The 15,038-nt window shown below is 41.0% G+C and overlaps 1 protein-coding gene across 2 annotated transcripts in view; it reads right to left on the reverse strand.

The window, feature by feature from the left end:
- Window positions 1-15,038, reverse strand: part of ncoa2 (nuclear receptor coactivator 2) — a 52,449-nt gene that overhangs the window by 33,879 nt on the left and 3,532 nt on the right. For both annotated transcript variants that reach the window (XM_083901708.1, XM_083901707.1), the window contains exon 2: window positions 4,122-4,207. The gene's annotated coding sequence lies outside the window, so the exon portion shown is untranslated. The remainder of the gene's footprint in view (window positions 1-4,121; window positions 4,208-15,038) is intronic.

The following is a 15,038-nucleotide window of genomic DNA, read 5'->3' on the forward strand; positions in this document are numbered from 1 at the left end:
GCACGCAATGGGATGTGCCCCGGACCAGGAGGATCTGCTGTTAAGGAGAAATGCTGTTTATGGAACCAGAACAGGTTTTTTCAGACATCTCGCTGAGCCCCAGATTACAATACAACACAGCGTTCTTAGCAGTGGCTGAACTGTTTGTTTCGAACCTTCAGGGCTTCATAAACGAGGAAATGGCGCAGATACACACCAAAAAACAGTGTTAATTGGAACTTCCGGTCTAAGTCCGCTTTAAGTCTTTTACAGATTTCCAGAAGTATCTTTCTGGAAAGTTTGTAGCTGATGAGTTTGAAAGTTGTAACATCCGAAAAAACTAAAGAAAAACTTTTATAAGTATCAAGCATGTCCAAGGACACCAGAATCAAAGTTTTGATTTTAAAGGTTGTTATTTGTAAATTTAACAATTAAGACTAGAGTTGTGCTGCTATATTCACACAAAGTGAGGGAGATCTGTGGAGGGGAACCTAGAAAAATCACTGAATCATCCATTCAAGTCGTAGCATATTGTGAAGAGAAAAAAAATAGATGCAGTAAAAAAAAAAAACTCTGTCTCTGATTGCCAGGGGGAGAGGGCATGTGCCAGTGTGCCATTCCTGTAATCATGTAGGTTCGCAGGGGTTTGAGTTAAGAGACACACCCAGTGCTTCTGGAGCTCAGAAGAGCGCTGGGCATGACTGTGCATTAAACTGCATCAAAAGCTATTGGAGAAGTATTTGAAGTCTCCTGCACTGTAATAATGAGCGCACTTCTGGAAAGTGCAAAACCACTGAGGGGCACTGAACAATGTCTCACTGGTGTGTAATCTGTCCTCACATGACTTCTTGGCACAACAGGCCCCAAGAGAGAAATGGAGAACAAGAGCACACCAATAAAGACTGCTTCTGGAGAGCTGCAACACGGGCCATTTGTTTCCCCACCAAGTGAAGAGAAAAACGTGATAGAGGAGGGGCCCAGAGGATGTGTGTTTTCTCATTTTAAGTCTCAATATTTGGAAGGGTGAGGAAAAAGTGCTGAGGGAGCCAAAACACACAGGACACGTGTTGGAACCATGTCAGATGTATTAAAGACCAACATGTATTTAAAAGCGATATTGATTTCAACAGAACGCAACTTGGGCGGGGGGTCTGCGGTGAACTTTCGCCCTGCTGACAGCTGCTGTTACCTTGAACCAGATGTTGTGATATTAGGTTTGGGTCAAGGGAGAGGCAGGGGGAGGTGGATGGAGAAAAGTGATGATGGACTGACAGAGATTAAGAGAAGTTAAAACCTTGAATCTTGGATGAATTTAACAAGACTTGAGTGATGTGCATTTTCACTCTGACCATGGAGGAATCAGATTGACGAGAGAGAGAATCAGGCCTTATCCACATGGAATCAGAACTTCATGAAAGTCTTCTGTAAACAAGACATCGCTCTGGGACAGGACTTCATTCACAGGAAATGACGTAGTACAAAATCAGAACAAAGATGACAGAGATGGCGACGGTGAATGCACGAGCAACAGCGAGGTGGGGCTTTGACATCACGGCTTTCCCAAAGTAGCCTATTAGTTGTGCACATGAAAGCGCAAGGGTGGCGTATTGAGATTTTCTCGACTCTGGGACCCGGTTTCCAAAAATAGCCTTTCATTGCTCCCAGAACGCCCGTTCCGTGTGGATAAAAAGCCAATACCAACTGCAAAAAACTTCTCCTGGACTAATTTTCCCTTCAAAATTAAGTCAGAGACGAGACACCGAAATGAAAAGAGGTCATGATCCTTCTTCACTGAAGAGGTTTGCTCAGCGTATGATGTGTTCAATAGATCTTGGGTGTAAATGTTGAGAGACTAATTTCTTCACAGCCCCATATAATCACATTTATGTGCATTAAGGTAAGTCTCAGTTCTCTCCTCTAGCTCTCCATCACTCGCCCACTTGTGTGTACTAGCCCGAGTATCTAATCTATATTAACCCCCGCTGCCCCTCCCCCAAAGTTATCTCAGCTATTTACTGGCATATCTTTAATTAAAAAACAAAAAAAACGATGTGTCCACAAAACCTGACACAAACACACTGTTGCCATTTAGCAGACAGAGAGGCATGCACCTTGCATGGCTACCAAGTCCCACTCAAGTGCTTGTCCACTTTTGAATCACTGCAAGTTAATGGCTCTAAAGTGCCGGAGAGCAACCAAGAGCCAGGCCCCCCATTTACTGAAAGCTGATCATGCTCATGAATCTTTAACACGGGCAGTCACTTCAGAATGTCACAGGATGGGAAGGGGAGGGCCTTGTGCAGAACAAGAACAGGGCTGAGATGTGCATAAGACTAATTTGGTGTAAACCTGCACCTGAAAGGCTCGCCATTAGAACCACGCTGTTACCCACAATTACCTTCACGACACAGACACTCACTTTAAAACTCATCAGGAATGTATCTAATAGACACACAAGGCTGGACTGAGGTTAACCAGCTGGTATGTACAGTTCAAATGTGTGATGAGTGGAAAGTCACTTACTCTTGTGTTGCTGATGTTATGCAAAATGACACATGGATAACCAAATATCCCCAGTTTAAATCAGTCAGCTGCTCTCTGGAACCGAGAGGCTGAGTAAGCATTGTGTTTAATTAGTCTTGATTAAATTGCATTTATTACGATGTTTCGGCACCCATTTCCGCTTATTTTTACGCACGCTTTTAACTGTTGATTAATGTAATTATATTTTATTTTTATGATGCATAACTTTTATGGGCGCAGGACTCTGGCACAGCATGTTGGGCTCTGGCTGTCAAAAGGAAACGCTGAGAGGAGAAGAGACTAGGGCTCAAAATCATGGCAAAATTGATTAACTGGTAAATAAGCTCCTCTCCACAACAATCTAGTCAACAGTTCAACTGTGGCCGAGGGCATTGCCAGAAGGGAGACTCGGATGTCACTCTACGGAAATCAGATTATTACATAAGGTGAAATGTAAGAACATCCTGAGCTAATCGCTCAGGGGTTATTCGCTTTAATTGATCAGGACCTCTAAATCCATCTGTGATTCTTTTTTATTTTAACCAATTGTGCAAAGAGATGTCCGCATTTTAAGCACGGGAAGTTATTCCTAATTCACTGTGCCGGTGTCGAGCAGCACAACAGCAAGCTTACAACAAAAGGATATGGAAAGTATAAGAACATGGCTGCTTTAAGCAAATAAATGCTTCCGTTAGGATAAAATGAATTCAAACACTCATCTTTCAAAAGATAACAGACAAAAACTGCAGGACACCAGCTTACTGGAAATGCAAGGCCACATTAAGTTCAAGCTTCTTGTGCACTGCCTCACAAATATTACATAGGAAATGTAAACTTTGGATTTCGACCATAAACACATACTAATGGATGACTAATACAGAAGGTGGGGAGAAAGTAGGGCATGTTCTGATTCAACGCCAACTAACTGACTGCAAGCAAACTCGTGTTAGCCAATGGGAACCATTATTTTGATGATAGATGTTCCAAAAATGATTTTGTAAGAAGTGCTGGCAATACAGTAATCCTAAAAGACACATTCTAGCACCAGCTGAACTGTAACCTGAAAAGTAACAACCATGCAGGAGGAATAATGGTTTGAGTGGAGCTTTTTTTTCCCCCCCACACAAAATATATGAATACTGCAGACCAAAGGGAATATTGGATGCAACAAGCACTTTCACAAAATTGGCTAGATCAGAACCCCACCAAACACAAAAAGTGGAACTGTGTAGAAATGGATGAAGAGAAAAAGGGTATGGCTCCTCTGATGGCAATGGAAAAATATTCATATCAAAACCACCATTAATGGTCTTCCCTTATTACTAGTGAAATCATCCAAGAATCAGCTTTGCATACAAAGTTAAGTTGTGGGAGCACTTATCCAATCAAGTACCATAGATGGGACACAAGCCAATGAAACAAATGTTGCAGGAGACACTTGAGCTTGTTTTCTTTTACTCTCATGTGGCCAAGTATAATAATACAAAATAATTCTGTTTAATAGTAGATGTTTGCTTCATCTGAGCATTTTGTCATTTTGTGTTTGGATGGGAGAATCTACACAGCAGAGTGAAAAAAACAGAGTTGGCACTGGTCATGCTTTTTTAAATTTTTTTTACCTTGGTTTCAGTCCAGAGAGTCCCTCAGGCCATTGCTGCAAGATGGTAACGCGAGGAAACCTTTAAGCATGATCCACTTCTCCCTGCTGAAAGAAAAAAACAAACAACAAACATTAAACGTAAAGTACGTGGTGTGAATCGGCACAGATGTAGAACGGAGTATAGTGGGAAAAAGATTGTAGCGCTAATTTAGTGTGCTTTTTAAAAACAATTGTACTACTAGTTCCATGACAAAGAGAGAAAATGTGACATTATATTCAGGGCTGCAACTCAAAGGTTTATTGTTGATTATATTATGGATTATTAATCTCTATAACCGCTTTTCAAAAGTGATACAACTTTAAGCACAACTGATAAGCTTGAACTAGAGGTTTTTAAATAATTGTTGTGGAAAATTACCCTTACAAGATTTATAAGTACTTAAAATAAAAGGATTATTATAGTTACAACTCTATACAACAAATGTTTTTGTTATTGAGTGCACATTTTGACACCACTCAGTGATATGTCTCCTCATACGTCAACCACCAGCTCAGGGCAAGTAAAAAAAGAAAAAAGAAAAAGGAGAAAACCCCCCAGAAAATCCTGAATGGGCCATGGTACAGAGTCCTAGCCGTGTAAAATGTTGAGCTTTATCAATTATTTAGAAAGTTGTCATCACATATATATACACACACACCATATTACAAATTACACTCAGCCTCCTAGAGCCAAACCACGCTGAGTGATGTACTTGCAGGTTACATCCACACATTTATTTGAAGAACACATCACATTCGGTAAGTTTATGCCTTCTGTAGGAGTTCTTGAGAACTCTGCTTTCTGTTTAATTTTACTTGCACACATCTAGAGAGAGTATATACGAATGGCCATGCACTCCATTTTCAGGTGTGATGGAACGGTTGCATGTTACTTCTGAAATGAAGCTGCTTTTAATGTTCGTTTGGAGAGGGATGTTTGTTCTCTGACTGGTTGCGTAAGAAGTCAACAAAATGCAAGGCCAAAGTACATACACTGACAGGGCAACCCCATCCTCAGCAAGCTAACTTTATTCACTTAATGCAGTTAGAATTTAGTAGTGCAATTCACAACATGTCATCTGATCTAAAGTGCTTGCATTAAGTTAACATGAAGCTGCAAGTCAAGTGACTAGAGAATATATCTCCTTGGGGACATTAATGCACTGTGTACCTTTTTAATTGTGGCACACAATTAATTAGACATCACATTCCCTTTGGATAATTACAAAATGCAGTTTTGAATAAAAAGGGAGGATTGTGATTGATTATTTAGCCATGAGCTTGTGTTGTACAACACATAGCCTGATTCAGAAAAGGAGCCAGGCAGCCACTATTGGCCTGGGTGATTTCTCCCAAATACGTGCCAAGTGAGCCAGCTGAGGAATGTACTCACGTGATGTCATGTGCTGACATAACAGAGTAAACCGATTCCCCTTTTGAACCCTGCACAAACCCATAGCTGGAAGTCGTGTGGAAAGGTGATATTCCGTATCCTGCACTGCCGCACATGGCGATCAGCAAAAAAAAATCTGTGACGAGTTATCACTTTGAACAGAAGGCAACAAAGTGTACAGTTTACACACAAAATCTGCTGCCCTGTATTCAAACCAAATATTAAATGTAGCCATTATTCCCTACCAGGTCCATAAATCTGCAGGCAATCTGATCTTTATAATGTCATTTCTGAACTCCACCTTCCTCTTTTCCTTTTCCTTTTCCTGCATGGCTCTTATTTCTCATACTCTAGAGGAATTTCCTAAGGGCTTTAATGCTGTCACATGCTCGGTCTCAGTCCAGCCCTTGATCCATAGACTGAGTGACAGAATAAAGCAGTGTGTATGTGATAGCAATAATTCTTAATAATGGCCAAACTTGATAAAATAAAGTGATTTATGAGTTAAGTCCATTCTTTGTTTAGAAATTTAAACAAGTTGCTCAGAAGATCCAGTTAAAAATGATTTCCTATCCGAAAAATCAATCAGCAAATAGGAGGAAATTAATCATACAGGGAAACAAAAAAATAATTGTCTTACAAGCAATACTGACGTGTACAGGGCTCTAATGCGGTAACATGTGTCGACACTTGTATAGCTCTACATGCGAGTTTAATGCCCCAAGTGAGCCAATATGAGTAATATTCACCATCGAGCACTGTGCCAAACAAGTGTTCGGCACATACAAGACCAGCTGAGCCAAGCCAATGCTTCCTGTGATATTAGGGGTGGAGACCTGCCGGCGTCATTTGAGTGATCCAAGGCTAGTGCCAAGTATGCATGCAAAACGCCTGCAGATTGAGATCTCATAAGGAAGAGACTGTGCTCCTTGGGCAGCCCTATTCTTGAAGAGCTATTGGCACAATTTTATTGAGTGACACATGGCGTAACCTAAATAAAAACAAACCACTTTGCCAAGGCTACCACTGCATTTTAGCAGCTCCATTAAACTGTGTTTCTTGCTACCCTTGAAAACTTGCATCACACAGTTAGAGAAGCAAGAATTGGGCCCAATTATTTACAAATAACAGAAATCAGAAAAGATAGAAAAATTGGCATATTACATGCCTGGATCATAGGAGTCACTCTTTGGCTTGTACACCCTGAGTCCAACCATCTGTTGGTATTTAAAAGGGAGGTTAAAGATCATCAGGTTAAAAGTTCAAGCTCCTATTAAACCAGAGGTGGGGGGATGTCCGGCCTCTGGGATGTAAACGACTCATAAGAAATCCTGATCCACCCCACAAGGCAATTCATAAATACATAAATAAATATGGGAAGCAACTGCCTTATTCCTGCCGAAGAAAAAAAACCTTTAAGTAGATCAATGTGTACTTAAGAGTGGCCCTTTCCAGCTGTACGCCTGCCTGGGTCACGGTCAGGGTGAACACAGCACAGCAAAGAAGGGTTCCCTGTCATTGTCGGCATGTACCGCAATCACCGAGTGTCACACCTACATAGAGTAATGGAAAAATTGTTGTTTTTGTTTCAAGTAAAACACAAACCAGTGTGCCTGGTTTGTGGGGGATGTGATGAAAAAGGTAAATTGTGGGCACCATTACAGCTGGAAACATGCTAAACTGGAAGAGTAAGGACAAAAGTAGTTGGATGCACTAAACTCTCTAGAGTTACTGAGCCCATAGAAGATGGAATTTTGACAGAGATAATGTCCCCCCTTTACATCTGACCACCTGTATGCACAGGTGTATACACCCATACAGGATGCGACACTGCAGTCTGCTGTTGGAAGTCTTTGCAGAAGAAGAGGAGGAGGTGACATACAGGTGAATGGCCATGATTTGCAAATGCAATCGATCACTGTATTATTGATATATCACAATATTTTGGTGAAAGAGCAATGCATGCTGTGGCTGTTTATGCAACTGAATAGGGATAAGCATTTTTTTTTTACTCTGCAGTCTGTGAGAACAAAATTTGCCTGCTAAGAATATGCAGGTGAGTCGGTAAAACCCCTTCAGGCATTTGAAGAGGGGCCTTCAGGAAATGAAAAGCAAACAAAAAAGGACCTGGATATTAATCAATTTATATCAATAAGCAATTTTATACTATGTTTAATGCAGAACCAGCTGACGTGTGCGCACGTCTTCAACACAAAGACAAGCTAAGAACAGCACCATGTCTTTGGTGAAGTTCTGAGATACTGTGCGTACGCGCTGAAAATTATCCAAGACCACTTCTAATAAGAGAAGAGCAATTCTAGCCATTGCCTCATCAACATGATGGCGGTCAACGTGATAAATGTTCAATAATGTAGCATCAAAGGATGATATCACTGATGGGGAAAGGATTTGATACCCATGTCCAAAACAAAATGAAATTATAAATGCTAATACAGTTTCATCGCATTGAGAAACTGAATGACTACAATTCCACATTTGTGACAGGACCAGCTTGAACATAAATGTTGCATAAAGCCAAATCTTGGGAATAGATTCTCTTTGACTCAATTGGCTGCCACTGGGTAAAGGCTTTGTCAGCCACGCTGGGCCAATAATGCAAATGAGCCATCTAATCAGGTTCAGAGAGGACAACGGGTAAATATGCTGGAAATCGACCAAAGTGGTCGGGTCACAGAGGAGCTAAACACCAATGGAGCTGGGTGCCTCTTAAACTGCCCAACTGATGACCTTTAATTCAATAAGAATCAAGGCTTATGTCGACCCTAATGAAAACACCTGGCCCTAAAGCTCTTGTCACACTGTGGTCTAGTCAAGAAGGCTTTACTAACCAAAAATCAATACTCTTTTGGTGGGGACAGGCGTTTGGGTGAAGCGTGGTAAAGATTTCTGGTAGAACATTCTGTACCATCTGACATAAGGTGATAAAATATACATTTCGCAGTGAAGTTTGACAGCTAAAGGGAAAAGGGTAAGTGTTAATTTATGAGCGCAAAGCACAAGGTTTAAATCCACGAAGACTTAGACAGGATCTATAGTTGGACTTTACTCTATATTTTTTTTAATTTAAGTCTATAATTTGTCTGAATTATTGTCAGATAATTTATCAAAACAATCGTTAGTTGCAGAATGAGTTACTATTATTACTATCTATACTACTATAGAATGAGTTACTATTACTAAGTGCATTCAAAATTATACAATTATCGGTCAACAGAAACACCACTTTCATGATTCAAGTAGGACATATGGAATACAACTGCAGTTTGTCTTTGGCAAAGTCAGCATAAACGGTAATCCTCCCATTATCGCTATTGCTTAAAAACACTTTGAAACCATGCCAACCGATTTCAATCGGTTTCTCTGATGCAGATGCAACACCGTGCCAGGTGCCCATACATCTGTTGCTCCAATACCAACAGCTAACTCCTTCAGCTGTGACCTCAGGGACGGTGAACACAAATGTGTCAGAACCATAATGAGACTGATAAGACTTTAGCGCTGTAAAAGGTGAGTCACATCGACAAGAGAAAGCAAATGTGTGTCTCCCTGACACAGCCATGTAAATGCAGTGTGAGTGTGAGCGTGTGGGCAGAAAGAACAATTTGTATGCACAGCTGATTGTATCGTGGCTTTGAGACAATCTGGAGCTCATCTTGTGACTTGTCTGCGTGTCAACTGCATATCTATTGTGTCTCTCTGTGTGTGCGTGTATGTCCACCATCTTTTATTGCCCCGTCACAGTTAGGCTTTTCGTTCCTGTGGAGGCCCGAGGCTATACAGTGGAAGCAGAGTACGGATAAGGAGGTGCCATGTTAGCAAGCAGGGGAGGGGAAGAGATCAGCTGACAGCCATGTCACTTTATCAGCCAAAGACTAAAACAATGTGACAGGCCAATGCTCAGCCCGACAGGGAATTCACACACTAAAGTCTGACAAATCCGACTCTACTAAACAAAAACAGCTCAATTAAGATTTAAATTAGGTAAATAAAAGAAGGACAGCCCTTAGTTTTTCTGCTCCGGTGAACCACAGTGTCACCAAGGTAATGATAATCGGTGGAGCACATATAGAAGGATGACTTTAAACCCCAGCATTACCTGATTAAAAGCAATGCTGACAGTGGAACATGTAATTGGAGCTGACAGAGCAAACAGAAAAGTGAAACAGCCTTCTCTTCCTCTCTCTCTCTCTCTCTCTCTCTCAGTGTGTGACTGTCCACACAAAAACAAGTCTAGGTGAACACACTAAAGTTTTTTGTTTTTTTTTAAATCACATCAGCACTTTGTCCACATGGATACAGTGGTTCGAGAGGCCTGAAATGCAATTTTTGTTGCTCCCAGAGTGGAAAAATCTCAAAACAATCTCCCTTGTGTTTTCATATAGACAACAAATACATGAAAACATTGATGTCATTGATGCCAGTCTCATTCACTGACGCAATTGCCATTATCGTCCTCCTCTTGTGTTGGACATTGTTGAGTCTATTTGCTTTGTGTTAACGTTTATTTTTTTTAATCATTTTTTGTCTCTCTCTGGCTTGGTTCATTCTGCCCTTTGCGCATGGTCAACATCTTCTCCAACAACACAAAGGAGGGCTTCAATCTGCTGAGCGTACCGTACCATTTTTTACTCGGAAGAATTAAAGCTTAGATCTGGCCCAAAAAATCAAGCCCGACCCGACCCGAGCCTGTGCATGTTGTGTCCGGCCCGACATTAACTGTAATTACGAGCCCGAGCCCGAATTAAACCCGACAATTTTTGAATAAGTGAGCTGTTAATGTACACGTACATCCACATCCTTCCCACAGTGGGAGCTTGTTGTACCTGCTGCCACAGTCTAATTTACAACAATAACAGAGCCGCTCAGATCCGCTTCCATGAACGCATATGTTGCTCATGACGATACCCTTCCTGGTTTTTAAATGAGGAGTTTGTGGCCGCAGGTTTTTACACCTTCACACAATAGGAAGTGTTATTACATACCACACGACGAGGGAGAAAAAACACAAATGCTCAATCAACGGCCCGGCCCGAGGATAGTGGCGGGAGAATCTCTACAAAGACAGGAACGGTTGGGGCTGGTTACAAGGCTATAGTATAGGGCTGGGGGGAAAAAAATCGAGTCACATATGAATCACGATTCTAATCATCCACGATTCTGAATCGAGAATCGATTTTGAATCGAATCGTGACCCTAAGAATCGTAATCAAATCGAATCATGAGCCACCCAAAGATTCACATCCCTACTATAGTAGTTCGCTGCAAAATAATAATAATAATAATTAATAATAATATTATCGCAAAACTGTGTTAAAACACAAGGGAACAATAATGGCCCCAACATTAGGGAATTTACTTCCTGAAACGTTGGGTTTAGAAATACTGAAATAGTCTTATGACAGGACCCAACAAGTATGAATTTATTCATCATAATCTTTTAGAATAGAGCCAACTCCGGTGCTCCTACTGCCTTTCGCATCAAGGGTTGTTTGTAGTTTATGTGAGTCACTGCTGGGTTAACCAGTTGAAAAGTGTTTTGTTAATCTAGTTTAACCTGCAGATGTTTCTAAAGGCTGCAGGAACATGTTGCCGAGTTCTTGTAGAGCAGAAAAGACATAAGACACTCAAAACGGCCATAACTTATGCTTTATACAGTAGATGCAGAGTTTGAAGAGACATGCATTTAAAAAATGTTTGACTTTTAGAGATAATAATTATACAGGAGGGGTGAGAGGGAGAAATGAATTGACTGGCTGCACTAACTAATTCGTGGCCACAGGCAAAATGAGCTGTGCACAGACAAAAAGTTTGTTCGGCAGCTAAATATTTTTAGCTTTTCATTCACTGCAAATCTCATTTCACTAAGCTTATTCTTTATATCAAACGGTGCATAAAAGCTCTCACTTCAAGTGAAGCACAACGTCCTGCACATTGAACACAATCCATACCTGCAGTATTTTGACAACAAGATGAATAACAGTATGACATATTGCTACATTTTCTTAATCTCCCCTTGAAGATGTTTATATACTGAGGAATTGTCAGTGAGCATAACATTATGGCTTGCCTGTCTTTTATGCAATTCTCCATCCAATGAGTGCCTTTGTTTTGTACTCTTTTGCCAGATGAGATGGGAAGCGGTTTGTTTTGACGGCCCACATTTTCAGGTGCCAAAACCACAAATCTCTGGAGTAAAAGGCTTGAATACAAGCACCCGTAACATGCAAACAAACACATGCACGCGTTCACACAGTCCACGCGGCTTCAAAAACATGTTTTTGCAGTGGAGCGGTTTTGCCATAAATCAGGAGAAAACATTTCTATCACAAATGTAGCCATTATCAGAAAGAAAAGTGGGTTCTGCGCATTCTGAACTAATTCCACATATTTTAGAGATACAACATGATAAACTGGTGGATTATACTCACATGACCTTGCACGGCTCCTTGCAGTCTTGGGCCAAAGTGTTTAAATTAAAGTTCGTCACATGACCATGACTCAAACTTGGCTTCTCAGTAACCATGAAAAGTGCAGAATAGTATTTTTTAGAATTATATATTTTTTTTTACATGTTTGTATTCCCTGATAACAACTTGATTGGACTCATTTGCCATAGCTGTCCTCATGCTTAATATGGGAGGGTTACGATTGGAGTTATACACAGCATCTGGATCCCTATATTTATACAAATCCCTAATTTAAATAATACATTTATCTAATTACAGTCCATAAATTCAACAACAAAAACGAGTTCTGAAATGTTGCACTGAAGAAACTAATGCATCCTCCTACTCAAAACAACATTTGAGATTAACTTATTTTCGTTAGACAAACAACCACCTTGATTTTTATATTATCTTGGTGTCTTAAACACAAATAATCTTAAAAAAAACCTGTATGTGGTCCATCATCCAAATATTTTATAATCACTAAGATGTACAGATGGCAGCGTTCTGATCACAGCAAACTACTAAATTCTACTCTAATAGCGTGATTCCATGCTTCCATCCCAAACCAGCAGACTGATTTCCTCCGAGATGGCTGTCCCGATTAGCCAAATTGTACAACATGCCCACATCATGGGATCCATTTCATTTGTAGAGCGTCTTAATAGTGATCGCGTGTTGAAACGATTGCGATGGGTAGGCTTGAAGTGAGTATAACGCGTACATGACTTATTCTGTGATTGGAATTGTTTTCCGTCATCGGCACAATTGTGGCTGGTCATCACTAAACAATTACCTGTTATTAAACCGACTATTTTATATTTATTTATTAATAAAATAGATAATTAGCCATTTATCTTCTTAAATTAGAGAAATGAATGGGTACACCCTGTTCTGTTGCTGTACTTTGATAAGTGTACCAATTATCAAGCAAGGGAAATTTATGGCTAAATGACAAAATGGTTATTGTATTATATGGACTAGATTAGTTGTTCATTAAAAATAATCAGCTGGATATCACTGCATGTTATTCAGGTAACTGAACAAAGAGCTCATTCACATTTAAACTGTGATCTCCTTAATGGTTATGGTTGGTTCATTGTAGAAGTTAACGCGGCATGATACGAGGCACATGGACCTGTGCGATATTTAATGATCTATGGGATTAATAAAAGCATAACAAGTACTATTGTCAATTGGTTTGTGCATAATTTCGCCATTCTATTAACACCATGTATATCCCGCTGTAACAGTAATGGAAAGTGAACACAGGTGCGTTCAGGAGATTCCCTCTCCCTCGCTGAAGGCTGTATAAGCGAGCAAAAACACATTATAGGTCACAGTAGGAACACTGCTGAGTCAGCAGGGAGTGAGAGATAAAGAGGGGTGGAGAGGGATCACTCTCCTCAGAATTTGACCCTCACAATGTGTTAAGAAATGAAAAGCCTGAAACTGAATCCCCACATTCCTCTGGCTTTATGACATGCAAGTGAGAAATGCTACTGCTCCGCGTGTCATTCCATACTACCTTAGTCCAGCCCGAGCTGCTGGTGGTGGTGGTGACCAAATGCCGTTTACCTGCACTCCACCATATGTATACCATGTATACTACATTTTCTCAGGACTGATTCACACTGCATATTTTTGGACCACCCACCCGACTCCAGCAGGCAGTTTGCTCGATCCAAGTTCTCTCTCTCTCTGCCAAGGATTCCACCCTGGGCAGTGGGAAAGGTGCCAACCACATGCTAGCACCCTCACTAAAGCACCCGCTGCCACTAACACACTGTGGCAGAGGGAAAGGCAGTTCACCCACTCTCACAAATTAAGATGCACTTCCTAACCTTTAACTACGACTGCATCCTATTGTGCATTAATTTAGACAACACCATCTCATATCTTTAAGACCCTTTCATAACCTATCCCCTACTGTTAAATAAGTGCAATTTCAATCGTGTATTATTTCACCTTTGATGGCTGTGAAAAAGGCAACATAAGCTCAGTCCCTTTTAATAACAAGCCATTTCTTACATAGATACGGATAGACCATGCACCATATTGTGCAGATAAGCAACACCAGCCTAACAACATGAGGAAAAACAGCTGCAGCATTGTCACACAATCATGTGACCTCTGTTGTCTCCTCTGTTCAAGCCAAACCGTCTAAGGGCACCTTCTTAGCACTGAGCAGTAGACACCACAATATCATTTAGCTTGGGAGATCAATATGCACTTTGCTGTGGCTGACCTACATAAGCAGAGGAGTGTGGACTGTCGAAATCATTGGATTGCCTGTGAGCCTCAAGATCCTTGGAGCCCTGGTGGACTCTCCACGGGAGTAGAGGATAGGGAAGCCTATGGTGTGAGGTTACACGTCTCAGGTCTAAAATGCATTTCAAATAACTTGCCATAACACTAAATGCATGCCGTAAGAAATTACTCGCCAGGAAAATGATCGCAGACAAGTCAAGGACACTTTGTTTGCCAATATACAGGGGCTCTTTAATGTTCTTGTATATTACTTTTGAGAGGTGCACTCTACCGTGGCTATTTATTACATATTGATGGTCTAACACTGGGGGTGCACACTTATGAGTGAAGCAGTAATATTTCTAATATTCTTACAAACCAACACTAAAATCATATGACTGTTGAACGATTCCCTGGCGAGCACTGCACACGGAACGTGTCTGTATAACACACTGACTCCAATCCAGCGCAAACTCCTGTTAACAAGACAGGATGTGCTCCCTGCACTGATAGATGGGACAGCTGATTTGAGGTCAGCTAAACAAGACAATGACAACATGCCTCGAAGCAAAGAGGGAGTAAATACTCCCTGCTCCTCCTCTTCCATGTCAAAGCCCTCTCAGCTTTCCATCAAACATCCCTGCCTCGCTTCAGTCTTCTGCCGTTTCCCTCCCTCCCTCGTCTTCTCTCTCTGCTGTAAAAACCTAGCCATTACCCCACAGCTCATCCCTCACGCCTACCCGGGATCTGTCACATTGGCTGTTTCCATGACAACAGAAAGCAGAAA

The sequence above is a fragment of the Microchirus variegatus genome, assembly GCF_963457635.1.
Source record: "Microchirus variegatus genome assembly, chromosome: 15".
NCBI classification, from domain to species: domain Eukaryota; kingdom Metazoa; phylum Chordata; class Actinopteri; order Pleuronectiformes; family Soleidae; genus Microchirus; species Microchirus variegatus.